The sequence below is a fragment of the Diuraphis noxia genome, unplaced genomic scaffold (assembly GCF_037042655.1).
Source record: "Diuraphis noxia isolate RWA-SAM2 unplaced genomic scaffold, SU_Dnox_SAM2 contig0002, whole genome shotgun sequence".
NCBI lineage: Eukaryota > Metazoa > Arthropoda > Insecta > Hemiptera > Aphididae > Diuraphis > Diuraphis noxia.
In genome coordinates this window covers 81,530,735-81,548,456 of record NW_028301712.1, presented here as the reverse complement: position 1 = coordinate 81,548,456, position 17,722 = coordinate 81,530,735, and the positions used below count along the sequence as shown (strand labels likewise).

Sequence of the window (17,722 nt, the reverse complement as noted above, 5' to 3'; positions counted from 1 at the left end):
AGAAAAATATATACAATCTATACAACAGTTATGCACAATAAGCATAATATTATGTTTTAATAAACAAATGTTTAAAAAAATTTCAATGTTTCTCTTTTGTAGAGATTACAGTGTATTGACGAACTCCAGGAACATTATCTAATGATGATAACACATATTGAATGCATATTTATATGATATTATGTATAATATATTATAACATGCTCTACAGATTATAAAATTATTAACCGCACTCGTTCATTTATGGTTTTCGGCTCATGCGATATCCAAAATGTTACGCATAGCACGTGTGCGAGTGTCCATCGTCACTTTTGTCTGTAATAACTGTCATACTCCTGTCATGCATTCACAAGCGATATTATACAGACATACCAACAAATGTGAGAAAAACATATGAGAGGTAAATAATTTATTAATTCCTCGCTCTTTTTACTGTCGGGAGTATATTTTTAATATTGCGATATGCATTTTTAAATTTGTATGATAGAGTATATAATTCAGGGGTGGCCAACTTGCGGCTCTCCTCTTAATAAAACAAAACCCAATATTTACTTATTAACGATAAAATTATAAAAATTATAAAATATGTTTATAAGCATTTTGGCTCTTGATATCATTGTACATATCTATGTGGCTCGTGGACGTATTCATGTTGATCACTCCTAGTCTTAGACTTTTATAGTGAATCTTTATAGTTTATACAGGTAAATAAGTAGGTCATGGACACTATAACGAGTAAACTTTTTATGCGATATGTTCATTATACCATAATATTCGATATAACAAATAACTTGATACAGTGGTCGCCGTGTTTACTGCTTATAAGAATCGGCCGCTTATAGTGATAAAAAATGCCAAGAACGAAACAAACAGCCGTTATAAGAGCATTTTTCGTCGCAGACAGTGTTCAGGTTTTCGGTTATTGTGATCAGAAATATAAAATATAAATATAATTTACAATAATATCACCTCTTTGTGTACAGGTAAAACGATTACGAATGACAATTATCGTGAACTTTAATCGAGCTAATCTTATCTAATGTAACCCACGTAATGACTAATGAGCGATACTTCATAATATCGTACATGTTTGAATCCGTTTTTGTTCTCACAAACACCGATATTTTACACTTTGTATGCAGTTGGCTTTCGTCCGTCGTTCAGCGTGTACTGTATGTAATATGTACTTATATAGTATAAAAATAAAAATATAAAAATAATAATAAATAAAAAATAATAATACTACATAAATATAATTTTAATATTTAAATATATTTACGTTATTTTCTACCTGTTTTTCGAGTCGCCGCTTATAGTGATCAAAGTACTCTTAAACTAATGTGATCACTATAAGCGGTGACCACTGTAAATAATAACTTAATAACAATTTATAAAATAATACATTATTACCTATGTACACTGCATGTTTGAGATTTTTGAATGTTTAATAGTTGTTAAACTTTGTTTTGTGAGCGTAATTCAGACACCCCGTTGGTCACGGAAGAACCAAAAACGATATCATAGGTACCTACACATTAAATGTTAAAATTTTACATCAATAAGTATTAAGTACATAACAATATGTTATATTATATAGTATATATAATTATATGTAATATGTATATTTAAGTATTATAAAATATATAATGAATATGTAAGGTACTCGGAGCAATAAGTATAATAATATTGAAATATTAACTTTTATAGTGTAATTTTATTCATGTACCAACGATTTAACATTATGTTAATGGTCATCGATGAGATCCAAAAACAAAAAAAAAATGTACAATGTTTTTAGTGAATTGACTATAATTTAGTGTATACAATACATGATTTCACGAATACTTATAATCTATTGTGGTACCTATAATATTATAATTAACAGTAATACAATACGTGTCTGTGAAAAGTATTTCGTGGACTGTACGTCAAGTATTCGGCATATATATACACACACAAAATGTGTTCTATTTAATTGCCTATTATTTGTTATTTTAAAAAGTTTTTTTTAAATAATTTTGTCTAATCAGACGTCACTGCAAAAAATGCTTTTATAATTTTTAATTAAATAACATAATATAAGAGAATATACATTTTTAATTTCATATTTCATATTTCACAGTAGAATATCTTTCGGAGTAATTATATAATACATAAAAACCGAATTTCAATTGATTAGCTATAACACTTATAATTTATAAATTATAAATATTTTAAGTTTATATGAGCGAAGTAATGGACCAGGATTTTGCAGTCCTGCCCTCTTCTTCGTTTATCTAAATTTTAAATATCTATACTTACAAATTAAATCTATAATATTAATTAATCGTTTGAAGTTCAAAATATTTTACTTAGGAATATAAAATTAAAAATGTATGTCATCATACAATAAATAGGAAACAATGATAATCATAACAATAATTGTTAAAAATTGTAAAAATTATAATTATTTCCTAATGAAATCAAAATTATGTAAAATAATATATTTTCTAGAGAGTTCACATTTATGTAGACACTTAAAATATGTATCACCTTGTGTATATGATAACTACAATAATGTCTTATAAGTTAATAATATCGCAAGTTCGTTCTACTACTAAACATTGTGCCATTGTGAGAGCTGGCCGGATGTGCGGAATTATCATATTAGGCGTTTTATATAATATAATAAGTCCGGGCATGTTGTTTTAATTGAATAACTTGTTAAAATTGTATTCGGTCAATTAATATTTTATTAATATACACATGACTGATTTTACAATAACAATGAACATTCTCCGTGCAATTTGCATAATATCCCACGGGTAAATGGGTGCAGTTTAGTATTATATAGATTGTATCCGAATTTTTCTAATATTGATATAGGTGTTAGTGTTTTTTTTTTTAATATTAAGTACACACTATACAATATACATATATTATTTTTTCTTTAGATCCATTCTGCTCTTCCTCTTTTTTTCTACTCGTAAGAAGTTTATGTTGTCATTTATATTATTCTCGTTCTTTTCTATATCCCTTTACATTCATTAATATTCATTATCATATGGTTATAGTCATCCCCTACACCGTATGCTATAATAAGATCTTTAAATATAGTCACGTTACCCAATAATTATAAAACAAAAGTAACTAACTGTCAACTTTAAAATTGAAAGTCGCATTATGTTTTTCTTTGTTGTAAATTTAGATGGGTTCTATTAAATTATAAAAATTCATTTTAATAGTGAATATAAATGTATAGAACATTTTTGTATTAGCTATTTGTATAGATAACTAGATAAGACATGCATGTCGAAGTTCAAGTCATTGGCTAGAAGGAAGAGGAATAAGAGTACAAATAAGAACAAAATGTTCTTATAGGTTCTAAGTTTCGGGGTAAAGGGTTAAATAGTCGTTCCTTATAGTAAAAAATAAGCAGTAATTTTTCTAAAGATATTTGAAGTTTCTGGGTTAAAGTGGGAGGGGGAAACTTCACAAACGTTATTATCAGCTGTCTAATGTGTCACGAGGTTTTTTTTCGTGTGAAAAGATCATGAGACATAATATTATTATGTTTATTATGTATATTTTATTTTTAGTTTAAAACAAAGTATTTTTATTCTAATATTATGATATGATTCACACGATTTGATATTAAGAAACATGGAAAATAACAAATTGTGTCATACAGTTTACTATGCATTTCAATAGATAACATAAATGTATTATTTACATACACTTAATTAATGAGTAACGACGCATTGATAAATGTAAAAAAGAAGAATTGTGGATTAATTATTTTCGATTCGTAACGATGATTAAGCAAATCATTTTTTTACTTATAACAGATTTACAGATCGATAAAAAAATATATATCTTTTTTTTAAATCAGATGTCTTACACCTCAGCAATTATTTGATTACGAATTTAGATTTAAAGCTATATTGTAGCTGTAAAATGTATCTACTATAAAGTATAAAAATATATTATAAATTATGATGGGGTTTTCACGAATCAGTTAACGAATTTTTTAATTTTAAAATATTTTTTCTTTATTATAATATAGGCTTTTTGGAAACCCAGAAGCGTTATATATGTATATTATTAAATATATTGAAATAATAAGCAAACGTTAAACAAACAGCATTGTACAGTAATTAAACTTTAATACTACACTAAGCTCTTAAAACGGGGAAGTTATTAATTTCCGTCTGCCTTCAGGGTTGAATAAAAAATTTCAATAAAATATAATATTTTACTTAACGGTTACAAGTTCAAAAACCAAATTAAATATTTTTGTCTGTTCAAACGTTTAAAAGTGTTAATCAATATCAAGCATAATAATATTATCGTACAACTTATTCGTCGTTCGTGATTTTGATGTATTTTTATACTCACTATTTTTTACTGTTTTGACGTAGATATTCACGTATACAATGTCTATAAAAATGAAATCATCAACTCAATTACCTCTAAGGACACTTTTTGGAGTTTACATATCTGCAGTTATAATTCATATAGGTTAGACATATATTCGATCTTCACAATTTAAATATGATATCCGTGTGGTTTCGGAAGAAATGCATCGCAAGTATATATGAGTTAATCTATCACAATAAAATAAAAATATGCAGAAATTCACGAAAATTGCGTTCTTCAGCTTTTTGCTCCGACGATAAAGCGATAACAATATAATATATTATGAAACTATTGTGTAACTGCGGGACGTGGTCTAATGTCATTTTCGATTGTTTTCTGATGTAAAATTTGTCCAAATAGTTTGGACACGAAAACCGGTCGTCGCGACCATCGTGTCCATCGATAGACTTTTCGGGACAACCGTTTTCGCTTGAAATATTACGGACCTGTTGCTGTAGACCTATTCGCATTGTATAGTAAAATATATTATAACAACAATAATGATGATGACGATACTAATATTGTGTGTGCAGTGCACCGCAGTGGCGGCGGAGGAAAGCTGCCGCGTAAATGTAAATTGGGATCGTCACAATGCGGTACGTCCGCGCGCGGCTTAAGGTGTAAAATGTATGCAATGTGTATTATAGGTACCTTTATAATATTATTATACACATGCGATGGCGAATTATTATAATGGGTTCAGTGTAATAATGTGGCGCATTCCCACGGAATCCACAGTGCCCAGTAAGTCATTGACGGACAGGTTCGATTCCCGACGACGCGCGATCAATGGGTTTTTGAGTGGAATGGGTTCGAGTGCTCGGGACATTCCGTTTTTTTTTCTTTTTTAATACGCCGTTACTGCACACACTCGCATAATAATAGTAATAATAATAATAATAATAATAATAATATAATAAAATATAACGTATATCCGTCTTGTTTTAAATGTTTGCGTTTCTCCGTCTCTGGGTCGACGTATGTATGTATATATAGGTACGTATTCGAAACCTCTTGAACCGACACGATTTACTAGTGGAGCGTGGAGAGAATAAAATTATCCCACCGAAATAAAAACAATAAAATGGTAAATCCGATGAGAAATATATATATATATATAATATATATACATAAAAAGTATATTGTAGCGGTCGTACAAGAGGTGCGTCGTACACATAATAATAACAGCCGCCAGTAGTTGCATATACGTATAGCAAAGTTTACCTGTAGTCCGCGTCGTATATCCAACTGGAGACTGTTTGAATATTATGTCCGTTTTGTTTTTTGAATTTAATGCTATTCTCGTCTGTTGAATGCACACACGCACATTGTTTCACGACCACCAGTTTCGTATTAAATAGTTTTTTTTTTCATTATTTTTCTTATAGTTCAAGTCGTCGTCAATCGACTACGGTGTACCAATTATATATACCTAATTAATAAATTATTACACGTCGGTTTGATGATGATAGGCCGTGCTCTGAGTGATTTTTTTGATATGAGCCACTCGGTCAATATTTGTATTTCAAATACTTTTAGTATTTTATCAATTTTCCAATAGTAAAGGGAATGTTTGTAGACCTATCAATATCGACTGTATATTTGATCTGAACAACTGAGGATACAGTTTTTTAATTTCCTTATAGTAATTACAGCGGACTTAAATTTGATTACAGATAGTAACAGGTATATACATATACTACCTAGTTGTTGGTTTCACCGGTTTATGTAACGCCGACGTAAATGTAGCCGGTTTTGCTTTCTGGTAGTTGTCTCCGCAGTAGTGGGTAAAAGCCATGGCGGTGCTTTTTGTCCACTTATGACGATGCTCTACTGTAACGCTTTTGATGGATGAAAGAGGCGCCGAGTCTTCGTTTGTCGTTAGTCCTTGGCATCGAGAACGATTATTAGCTTTAAGCTAATTCAAAGGAGATACATAATGGTGTATGTAGTAAAAGACCTGTTATAATAAATTAGCTACTGAATACGTTGAATATTTGGATTTTTCGATTCTGCCGAAACTACTTGATTTTGAAAAAGGTTTATAAAATTGTTTCCGTCGCCAGTTACTAGTAATATTATCTTCATATCGATTCAACTGTTTAATTATTTTCCTTTCGTATAATATGGTACCTGTATTGATTCCACTGAGTCTTACATTTTTTTAAATAAAAAAATTATAAATAAAAAAATTGCTGACCAATATTAAATATTAATTTACAATGCATTTTTTTATTGTGAATGATGAATCACTCATTATTTCAAAATCTAATAACGTTTTTAAATTTTTTTTTTCATAATTGTCAGGAAAAAATGCAGTTTTATGTTTTTTATCATTACAATGTTTTGAGTTTTTTGTAGAAAAATGAGTGAGTGAGAATTAATAGGTAATTAATAAGAACAGTATCCAGCGGACTTATAGATCTATATAGTTTACAATACGAGTATAACCAGTAGGTACTATACACTCTGTGAATGTAGACAGATTTTTTTTTAGTTAGGGTAGTATCTATGTATTTTATCATTATTCATTTATAGAATGATTTAATAGACGTCCATTTAAGAAAGTAATACAAAATTATTTTGAAGTATCAAAATTAATAATATATATTAATGAATGCAGGTAATATATTTCAAGTCCAAACATTCCCCTAGTGTCAGGCCCTCTGGCTGTAGCACTGTCTCGTACGATAATTAATGTGTATAAAAGAAATATTATTCGTCCAATTATGAAATCCATGTTTTAGTCTTGTATTGTATAAATGTATAATATTATGCAAAATATTACTTCATGCGTGTAAAGTGTTTTGCAAGTATATATGTTTGATTATTTTTAGATTAGAAAACATTCATTTGATAAACGTACACCACAACGATAATATTTAAACGTTTTTGTTATTGAACTAACAAAATTACGACATGCATGTAAAAAAAAAAAAATATCTCTATAAAAAATTTTCGATTTGGTGAATTTGTTTGCTGAGATTTTACCTATATCGGACGACAAATTTTCAATTAATACTTATTTGTATTGTCTGCTGCGTTTTCTCGACGACTCTAATGATATAGAAAATAGAAATTAAATTTTTCTGTATAGTGAAAAGCTTCGTGTTAGCACATCTTTCGGTAATCTTTTTTTTTTATAGCCTCAAATTGACAAAAAATTAACCATCACACATTTCACATAGCGCCGTCGAATCAAAGAATCGCCTTTAAGACGTACCTTTCACACATGGTCTCCAGTAAAAGGGATGCAGTATAAAATTATTGTCACAACTCCCTTAATATTATTATTGTGCAGTTTAACGAAATTTATCGGTTTTACACGGATATAGGCACTAAGACGAATATGTCGTGTTCCCAATACGTCGGCTATAATGCTGATTAATTATTGTTATATTACTGTAATACAGCTCGTATGGTATATACAGAAATATATTTTGATTTATGTGCAAGTTTGGTCGACACTGTACATGGACATATTTTTTTCGTCATTTATTATTTAACTTTTTTTTTTTATTCAAGTCGTACCTTCCAAACTATACCTAACCTACGTAGTAAATAAAAATAGCGTGGAAATGTAGACTTGTCGGCGAATTGAATATTATTAGTTTTTTTTTTTTTAAACAATCCCAATTACATTCACAATATTGACAACAAACCCATATGTCCTCCGATTAAATCGGAATCATTATAATTACAATATGGTTGTTTCATTAGACGTTTTATCGACATGTACACGATCACGATTTAATATTATATTATATTTAGAAAAAAAATAAAGATAGGACCTATACGAAATGTGTGAGTTAATGATGAGTATATAAGTAGTTACGCCTACCTTTTTTTTTTTTTCACTAATATTTATTACACATTTTGTAGCTATATATTATCACCATCGTCGATTATTATACATAAAATACACGAGCTAATCGTGGGGAAAAGAGCTTTTCGAGAATCACTTCGACCTCACATGATTTTCGAATGAGTTGGCAATATGTTAAATGAAAGAAAAAACTGTATACTTGCATCGGTAAAGCAAATCAATGTCAGTCACGTAATCCCGCTGAAAAGACGCACACGTGTGTCTTTTTTTCTTCAAAAATACCCGCTACAATATATAATATACAGTAATATTATTATCAGCCATTCGTTCTAATTATAACAGCTTCACATTTTGTGAGAATAAAATTAAATATAATATATTAACATGTTGTCGAATCGGTTGTCGTCCTGCCGAGTTCCTATACAGTACCTATGCACGAAACAGTGGGCAGGTAAACCGTAGACTAGATATAACAATTTAAAAATATATTTTATATCATAACGAAAACGATGTTAAATTTGTATTAATTTCATAACAAAATATACGAAATACTATGGTGACATATTATTATAATATACGTATATAGAGGCTGAAGGCCCGACTTATGCAAATAGAGAGGGGTTCTCAGATGAGTTGTATATCACTTCAAAACATAAAATAGCAAAAACTGTTTAACGACTTCTACTCATTTCTCAATGATGTTCTTCTAAATTTCGTTTTCAGATTTATGGAGATATTTGTGTTCATTAAAACATTATTGTATGTATAAATGTTTTTAGAGTAAATAATTTTAACCATGTCTACGAATGCAATTTTGATATTTTAATTTTATTGAAAATCAATGAAGTAATTTAAAATTTATTGGGTGAATCGCCTCATATATATAATATAATGTGCGTACATTTTTTAATATTGGTTATTTAGCTAATTGTAAATTACATAACGTTCGAAGTCTGTAACTTTTTACTTCAACAATAAGTCCATATTATAATATAATACATATGGTGTGTGGTAATAATTGTATTGTGTTCGGTAATTAAAATGACAAATTGATCAAATGTTTTAATGTATCACATATTATATTTATATTATGAGTATTGCGTACAATTGCCAATTATATATAGCTACACATTCTTAATAAGTCGAATTTAAAGCAAATATAATATATATATATATATCTTGATTTGTTTATTTTTCCGGAATTTTAATTTTAGTCGATATAACGTATAATTTATCTTTTTCTTGTGATTTTTTTAATGAAATGTCATACATTGTAATCTAATCAAATTACTATAAAATGAAAACGTCGTATGAGAACACAATAATTAAAATCGTTACTAACTAAATTCTAAGAAATATTTTTATTTTTTTTTTTTAATGTAAAATCGCTATAACTGTTGAGAATAATTAAAATTAATGAACACCATACTATATTGTTGTATTATGATTTATGACAATTCGTATATTATTTGTAAATGTTTTTAATAAGACTAATGTGATGGAAAAAAAAATTCTAAAAATTCAATCACGCCGTCTTTGTTACATAATATTATACTAATACAATGTTGGTAAGAATGTATAATAATTACAGATATATACTTATTATTTACCAATTCTTGAGTACTGATGTTCGGCGTTAATACTTAACGATTTACACGCATCCACTTACGATAAAACACGACGTGTACGGACCCAAATTAATTAAAGCAAACGGCCATAATAGCCGATTCTGAAATCAAAAACATTAATTGACTGTATATATTCCAATGATAGTAATATGTTACTCTACAACTCTATACGCGTTTGGTACATATGATAATTTAATATTTAATTATTTTTATTATATTATTTAGACGTTGCTTATAATATTTTTGAAGTATATAATTATTATATTACTGTACATAATTTATAAAGCGCATAGGCGTTTAGTCGTGCAGACAAACGCTATACTTTATTCTGTAATTTGTTTTTATATGTTTTGTGGGGAATCTGTAAAAATTTTTTTATCGATTTTAAATGTGTTTTTTAAATAGGATTTTTGCTCTTTTCATTTAGAGATTATAGTTTATTACTCCGAACCAGACGTTTAAAACGTCATCTTAGGAAATGAGTTTCGATAACATTCATTTGCTATTATATAGTCTGTAAATATTTATTTTACGCTTAAAACGTTCAATTATGTTCCTGCCATATGAATACTTTATAGAGAATGTTATATTTTATCGTTGGCTCTCGAGTGCCAATTTTTGCACACATCATAGCCAAATATATATTTCAGTCGAACTATTGCCGTTTTCGTGTACAAAAAAAAAATAAACAGCTGATACATATAAATTACATAATACATTATTATATATTGTACAATAACATACATATTGTTATATAATAATGGTAATGAGATGCACATCACACTCTATCCGTGCGTGAACACCGTTTAATACTCTCTTAAAATTACTATAAAATATTTTACTATACTTGTATTGTAATACTTCGTAATTATAATAAAATAATATGCTGTTTTACAATATTATTTGATTTTTCCGTCAAACGAATGTCGTACAATAACAATATTATGATTATCAGAGACGACATTACACACACATTTTTGGACTCGAATTACAACTGCAACGCCGCCGACTGCCACTGCGGCGGTGGTATATTATTATAGCTGCAATAGGTACTTATATATATATATATGCGCGCATACAGCGTGAATAAGTAATTGATTTTTACGGTTTTGGGCGTATGCTTTTCGTACTGCTGCAGGTTTTTGTCCTGACGGATATCGGACATGTTCTGCACTGTGTTTAATGGGCATTCTTCCATGTTTCGAATAGACGCAAAAATAATTTTTCTTTTTCTTTTTCATATCCCGAAAAACTCGTACCGAAATACCATTCGTTTGATTGTGTACGTTTAATAATAATTCGTTAGCGAAAATGTTAAAAAAAAAAAAAAAATTGCGAGTTATATTATTTACCAACGATAATGTTTGAAAATGTCGAGTCCAGACTTGGTTATAACACAAGCAAAAAAAATATAATAATAATAAACATAAGAATTTCTGTTCATTGCGGGACGCATGTATGTATATACATGTATAGCGTCAAAACAGTAACGAGTTTTTTTCGGATATTTTCGTGTAGAGGCAAAATTTTTGTCGGTTTACCGACATCTGAGACGTAAACTGTCTACGAGGGGGGAAAAAAACCGCACAAACTGCGTAAGAAAATCTCCGAACGAGACAAAAGACGAAAAATATTTTTTCGGGAATCGAAAACCAAGAAAAAAAAACTAACTCGAAACTGGTCTGATATTTTTTGGGTGTTTTTTGTGTGTCTGCATCCAACTTTTCGGGTGTATATTTATTGTCCGAAAAACCGGATTATTATGTACGACGAGCGCTGCATATAATATATACCTATATATGTGTGTATTGCAGTCACCGCACGTCAAATATTATCGCGCGACTAGCCGGGATCCGTATAGGTACACGTGTTTTTCCCCCTTAAAAATCGGTTTTTGACTCGAAAAAACCAGTATGTATATACATCATAATGCAGTTTTGCCGTGGCGTCTGATGCGTGGGCTGACTTTTTGGTTAGTATTCAAAGTATATATATATATAAATTGTATAATTATTTAACTTATATTATAATATAACCACCGTATTACCCGTGTGCAGCAGGTGATTATAAATACAGTCTACAGACCAAACACTAAATTAAAAAAAAAAAAAAAAAACCGTCTGGAATTAATATTCTGTGACATGCAATTTAATAATCTGTTCACTCGGACGGCTGGGCAAGTTTAAAAAGATTTTGTTCAGAAATAAAATATATTTATCATAATAGAATATAGTAATTTTAAGGTTATATTTATATCAACAATTTAAAAAATGTGTTATGTACGTGCTGGTTCCATTTTCGATGAGTATAATATATTTTACTCATTACAGTTAATATTATTATCCAGGAAAAGCTAATTTAATTTTTCTCGAATTTTTAAACAATAATTATTGCTTACCTATTAGTAATTTTTAGTATGTCCATCGAAACTTTGTATATTGATTATATCGGTAACTAGTAAGTAAAAAAAACATCCTCTCATCACAATATTCTATTTTAATTATGGAAAAATAATGTTTTAATTTATGAACGTACTAAAGGCTAAAAGTATATCTCGGTAGGTACTTAATTTAAATTTACTTTATTAAACAGTAATCATTTGTTGTATGTGTGTATAATCAAATCAGTAATTTACTGGCTCGATAACGAAAAAAATGGAAAATTTAAAACAGCTCACTTGTAAAATCCGGTGTTTGATACTTGCAACATTGTTTTGTTATTTTTGAACTTCATCATTCAAATTTTAGGCTTATGATTGAATTGATTCAGATGGCACCTATATTTCTTTTCTTAGGTATAGGTTAATTTAAAATTAAAATCTTCAAAATCAATAGGTGTTGGAAGTAGATAACGTGACGCCACTAATAAGTATTTATTATACACGAGACAATTAGAGATAACAATATTACAATAGTTATTTTGTATTTCAGGTAATTTTTTGCAGATTTCATTCAAAAATAAAAAAATTAATTTGTAAAATCGATTACAATTTTATGTGTATCTAAATATATAAATTATATACGCCTGCAGCAACCACCAACCTATATATAAATATAATGCTTCCACTTTAATATCCAAAAATGTTCCGTCTATGCCCGCCGCCGGGGCAAAATTTACGACGATCGTTAATCGGTTTGAATTATTATACGCACTCACCGCGTGACTGCTCCTACAGCAGCCGAATTCCTCTATAAAAACGAATTCCCGCGATAGACGTTCAAGGCCTTTGGGACGGCATCGCCGAAAACCACCAAAATTTTCGTACGCTCTCGACGTGATAATAATAATAATAACAATAATAATATATTATAGTAGATATTTATATATAATATACATATATATATATATATATATATAGAGAGAGACAGGCGATTTCGAGGCCGATGCCGAAATAATGATTTCTACAGTTTATACATCGATTAGGTTTCTGAATTCGTTGGACAGTTTGCGATGTCTTAAAGTCCCAAAATGGTAGGTATATTGTCGATATTATTTATTTGCAATTTATTGTACTTTATAATATATTAACGTAATTATAACGTGACGTCGATTATCAAAAATAACAATTGTTATTACCGGCTTGCATTCTATATTATGTTTTGGTTTTGTCGTCTATATCTAAATGCACAGCGGTACAACATTAATTTTAAATGTGAATGGTATAATTCATCAGGAATAAATATATTTTACAACGGTTATAACATTTTATGGATACAGTCATAATACCTAGTACAATATTTTATTTTATACGTGAGACATAATGATAATATTATGTAGGGTTCAATATGTCAGCGTATATAACAGCGTATCATACTAAAATATACATAGCTAGTTTCCAAACGCGTTTTAGGTCAGTGTCCAGTTGAGTTGTGTACAGATAAAGGCTGGATGAAAATATTAGACGCAACGATATGATATTTTATATGATTAGTCATTCGGTAATAGATAATACTATCATATGTTTTATTATGACGGAAAATAAAAACTGAAATTCCGAAATCGTTTAAGTGCTTAACAATGATAATATCATTTTAAAACGGAAAACTGAATGCCGGCCATTGATCGGCAATCAAAAACCAGTCGTTAAATTGGGATATTTTTATAATCTTTATTCTTTTTTTAAATAATATATGAACGTCGTGAAGAAATATTAATCAGAAGAGACCGCTCATCTTCGTTTTTATTTTTTATTGTCCATATCAGACACTTGTTATACACATGGTTCTCGAAGAATTATAATTTTGGTTATAAATCATCAATGGTCCTTCAAATCGTTCTAATGCTTTTTTTATACATATAAATCTATAAACCAGTTTTTATAGTTTTTACTAGAAAATATAATATCCGAGAATTTTAATATTTTTGTCAAACACTTTCTTTCATACATAAGTCGTCGTATTCAAAATTAAGCAAAAAGATTGAGTAAAAATCAATTTGATTTTAAATTCTTTAACTCGGTCTTCTCGAGAGTATTAGATTTTTTATTCTGTAATAAATTTTAAATCAAGTATAGATACCTAATTATTTACAGATAATAATAAATTATTCAATTATTGTAATCATGTAACAATATTTATAACACACTTAAGATTGTGTCATCAAAAGTTATGTTATCGAATCAAAATTTCGAAAACTAGTGTATTTATTGTTAATCTCGTATCTCGACTATATTTTTACTGTCAATTTTTAACTATAATTGGTCGGTCAGAGGTTGAGGTGATTCGTCGTGTCAAACGATTATACGGTAAAAATGTCTTAGATAATAACAATAATAATATAGTTTAATTATTTGACGCTACTTTTTTTTTTTTTCATACATTTTTCAGATAATTTTAATTCATGTCCTTGCTATACATACATAATATATTATATAGGATGATACACTAAGTACGCTCACTCTAATTTTTTCTTTTAAGAAGACACCATATATCTTCATGCGTTGTTTCCGTCTTACAAACGCATAACATTGTGTACGTTCTGAATAATTCAGTTAACTCTGTTAGTCTGTTATGCTTTTAAATTTAGCATCAATTGACCTGTATAGTATGGGGATTCTTATATTATATTTTCATGTTGTAGCTATAAAAATTGAAGATTTTATACATTTTTAACCAATTTGAAAAATAATATTAAGATAAAATGTTGTTAAAATTTGATTTCAAATGCTTGTATTACAAATTTGTGGATCTTATGTATCTTTAAAATATTAAAATCTTTATAACAATAACCTTTGAAGAATCTTATGTTAAATTTGCAAGTTATTTGACTGTTTGGAACTATTTTTTATATTTTTACAATAATAATAATTTAAGTTAAAGTCAACCTTAAACAAATATCATATAACAGAAAATTAAAATGATTTTTCCTTGTCGCATATAAGAGGATAATATGTTATATATAAAACATTCACTACAATGTCGTTTTTCATAATTGTGAAATATTGAATTAAGTTTAAAAATCTCAATTAAATATCTACAAATATATACCAACCTAGTGTTACTCAGGACAATTAGATACAAAAACATTTCATTGTTTTTTTTTTTTATTTTTAATATTGTACCAAATACAGTACACGTCGAACCGCAATAATGTATATAATATATTATTATTTTAGATGTCTGTTTCTGCACGTACGTTCGACGTGTTAAACATTTATCGGATTGTCGGTTCGGTATATATGGTGTTTTGCGTTTTTGCGATAATTGCTTTCGAATACTGGAGAGCAGAGTTCAAAATCTGAGGGCACTCACCACGTCGAGTTAACGATCGTCGACCCAGATGAAATATTATTGTAAGTACTGCGGTGAAGTATAATCGGCCGAGACGTTTCGATCAGTATCGCTTAGTTCTTGACGATTCTTTTTTCCTCACGAAATCTATAAAATCGTTGTTTTCTGGACCACCGTGGTAATAAAATATATTGTATGCGTCATAATATTATATAATACTTATAAGCGGACACAAAAAATAGGTGTATTATTAAATAAATTGCGCATTCTCCTCTAAATTTGTGAGATCCCAAGAGAGTATAACAAACTTATGGTTAAGTTATTTTACGTAGGAAAATAGTATTAAATAGTTATACATTTTTTGTGGAGCTGAATATTAATTTAAAGTTATTTATTGATCTTTTTTTTTTATAAGAATATTGGAGAAGAAGATGATATTGAGCCTCCATTATGTACTTACGACTTCAAATTTTGTTTTTTTTTGTAACATATTAACAATCATGTTTAGTTTTATACAGGTTCGTTGTACGATATGACGTATATTAAATACATCATCTGAAAACAGCACAAGAATACGAGACATATGTACCGACGAAAGAATAATATGTAATGGGAACAGAAGATGCAACTAAATTATTAAATTTTGATTGAATTTATTTTTGATAAACGCTTTTAAATAAAAATTTTTATTATTATACTTGTACAGTTTATTTTAAAATGTTAAAAACTTTAATATTATCTACTTGATGATGAATTTAAAAGTTCTTCATGTTCTCGTATATCGTTTACAACCATTTCACTTTAAACAAAACATTAATTTGTTTTAAGTACCTAGATGCAATGTATAAAATATACTAAAATACTTACTATTTAAAATTGTATTTTATGTAGCATGATGTTGGTGAAATGCTCTATGCTCATAAAACATTAATGGTGGTAAAATTGTAACGACAGTAAAAATTATTACTGGTTAAAGTTGACGTTTGTATTGACTCGCCGCGGAGTCCGCTCCTGTGTTTGGGGTTACAAAAATAAAGAGAACTTATATTAACTGCTATTTATTTTACTAAATCGAATTTTCTTATATAGTTTTAATAGGTTTTACGAATTTTGTTCACCTTTTTGCTATAAATAATACAATCATACTATACATTATAATCATATATTATAGATGTTTAGGCGATGTCGTTATATTACTTATATAATTTGTGTGGTTATGTATAGATACCTATAATACTGCTATACAACTATAATAATCGTCTCTCCTCGCGTACACGTTTTTTACATACATAATAAACATACACTATTTTTTCTTTCTAATATGCATTTATTTATCCGATTAAACTCAACAATATATTATGAACACGTTTCCGATGGTAATAATTGCATCGAGTCATTGCGATTTCGCGGTGCCTGCAGAGTGGTCGACACGCTCGCGTGGTAAGTATGTATATGTGTGTATATCAACTTAAAGAAAAGAAGTCACGTCTGCCAGATCTGTGTACACACGAAAGTTATATAAGCAATCGCACTGTAGAATAATAATGCACCATCAGCAGTATGTGTATCGTAAATGACCGAGTTGCAATTCAAGTCGTGTGTTTAGTTTTAAACCGTAAATTAAAAACATCGAAACGATTGAAAATCGTATAATTAATTCCCAATTTTTGCAGACTTATGCGTTTTCTATTGATAACATGATAAAAATATTATCGTTTCGTTTTATTTCGTGTAACTTTAATATAGCTATTTTATGGTTAGTATAGCTGCACTATAGGTATAGTTTTTTTTTATTATTGTTTACCGAATTCACTGATGTTGTGAATACGTGACGTAAAAGCTATACTGTTTAAACTTTAAAAGTGTTTGTTTATTATGTTACCGGCGATTAATATAATGTATACACTATATATTATTGTACCTCACGAACATCCGTAGTGCGCAAAGGCATATATGCAGGGCGATGGTGTCGTCGGGGGACTGCAGATCTTCTCGTTATACTTATGCGGTATCATTATTGCTCGTATCCGCATCTAACATTTAATGCATCACAATAAAGGTGGTATTACCAGATACCCAACTATATCGTGTGCGCCCGCGTGTGTGTACGGTTCCCGTTGGATATAATATGTATCGCTTAA

The 17,722-nt window shown here is 28.8% G+C and overlaps 1 long non-coding RNA gene across 1 annotated transcript; it reads left to right on the top strand.

The window, feature by feature from the left end:
- Nucleotides 1-223: 223 nt before the first annotated feature.
- On the top strand, nucleotides 224-16,227 carry LOC149058988 (uncharacterized). Its single transcript, XR_016190630.1, has 3 exons — nucleotides 224-400; nucleotides 15,467-15,643; nucleotides 16,090-16,227. It is a non-coding gene; the product is annotated as an uncharacterized LOC149058988 (long non-coding RNA).
- Nucleotides 16,228-17,722: the final 1,495 nt, after the last annotated feature.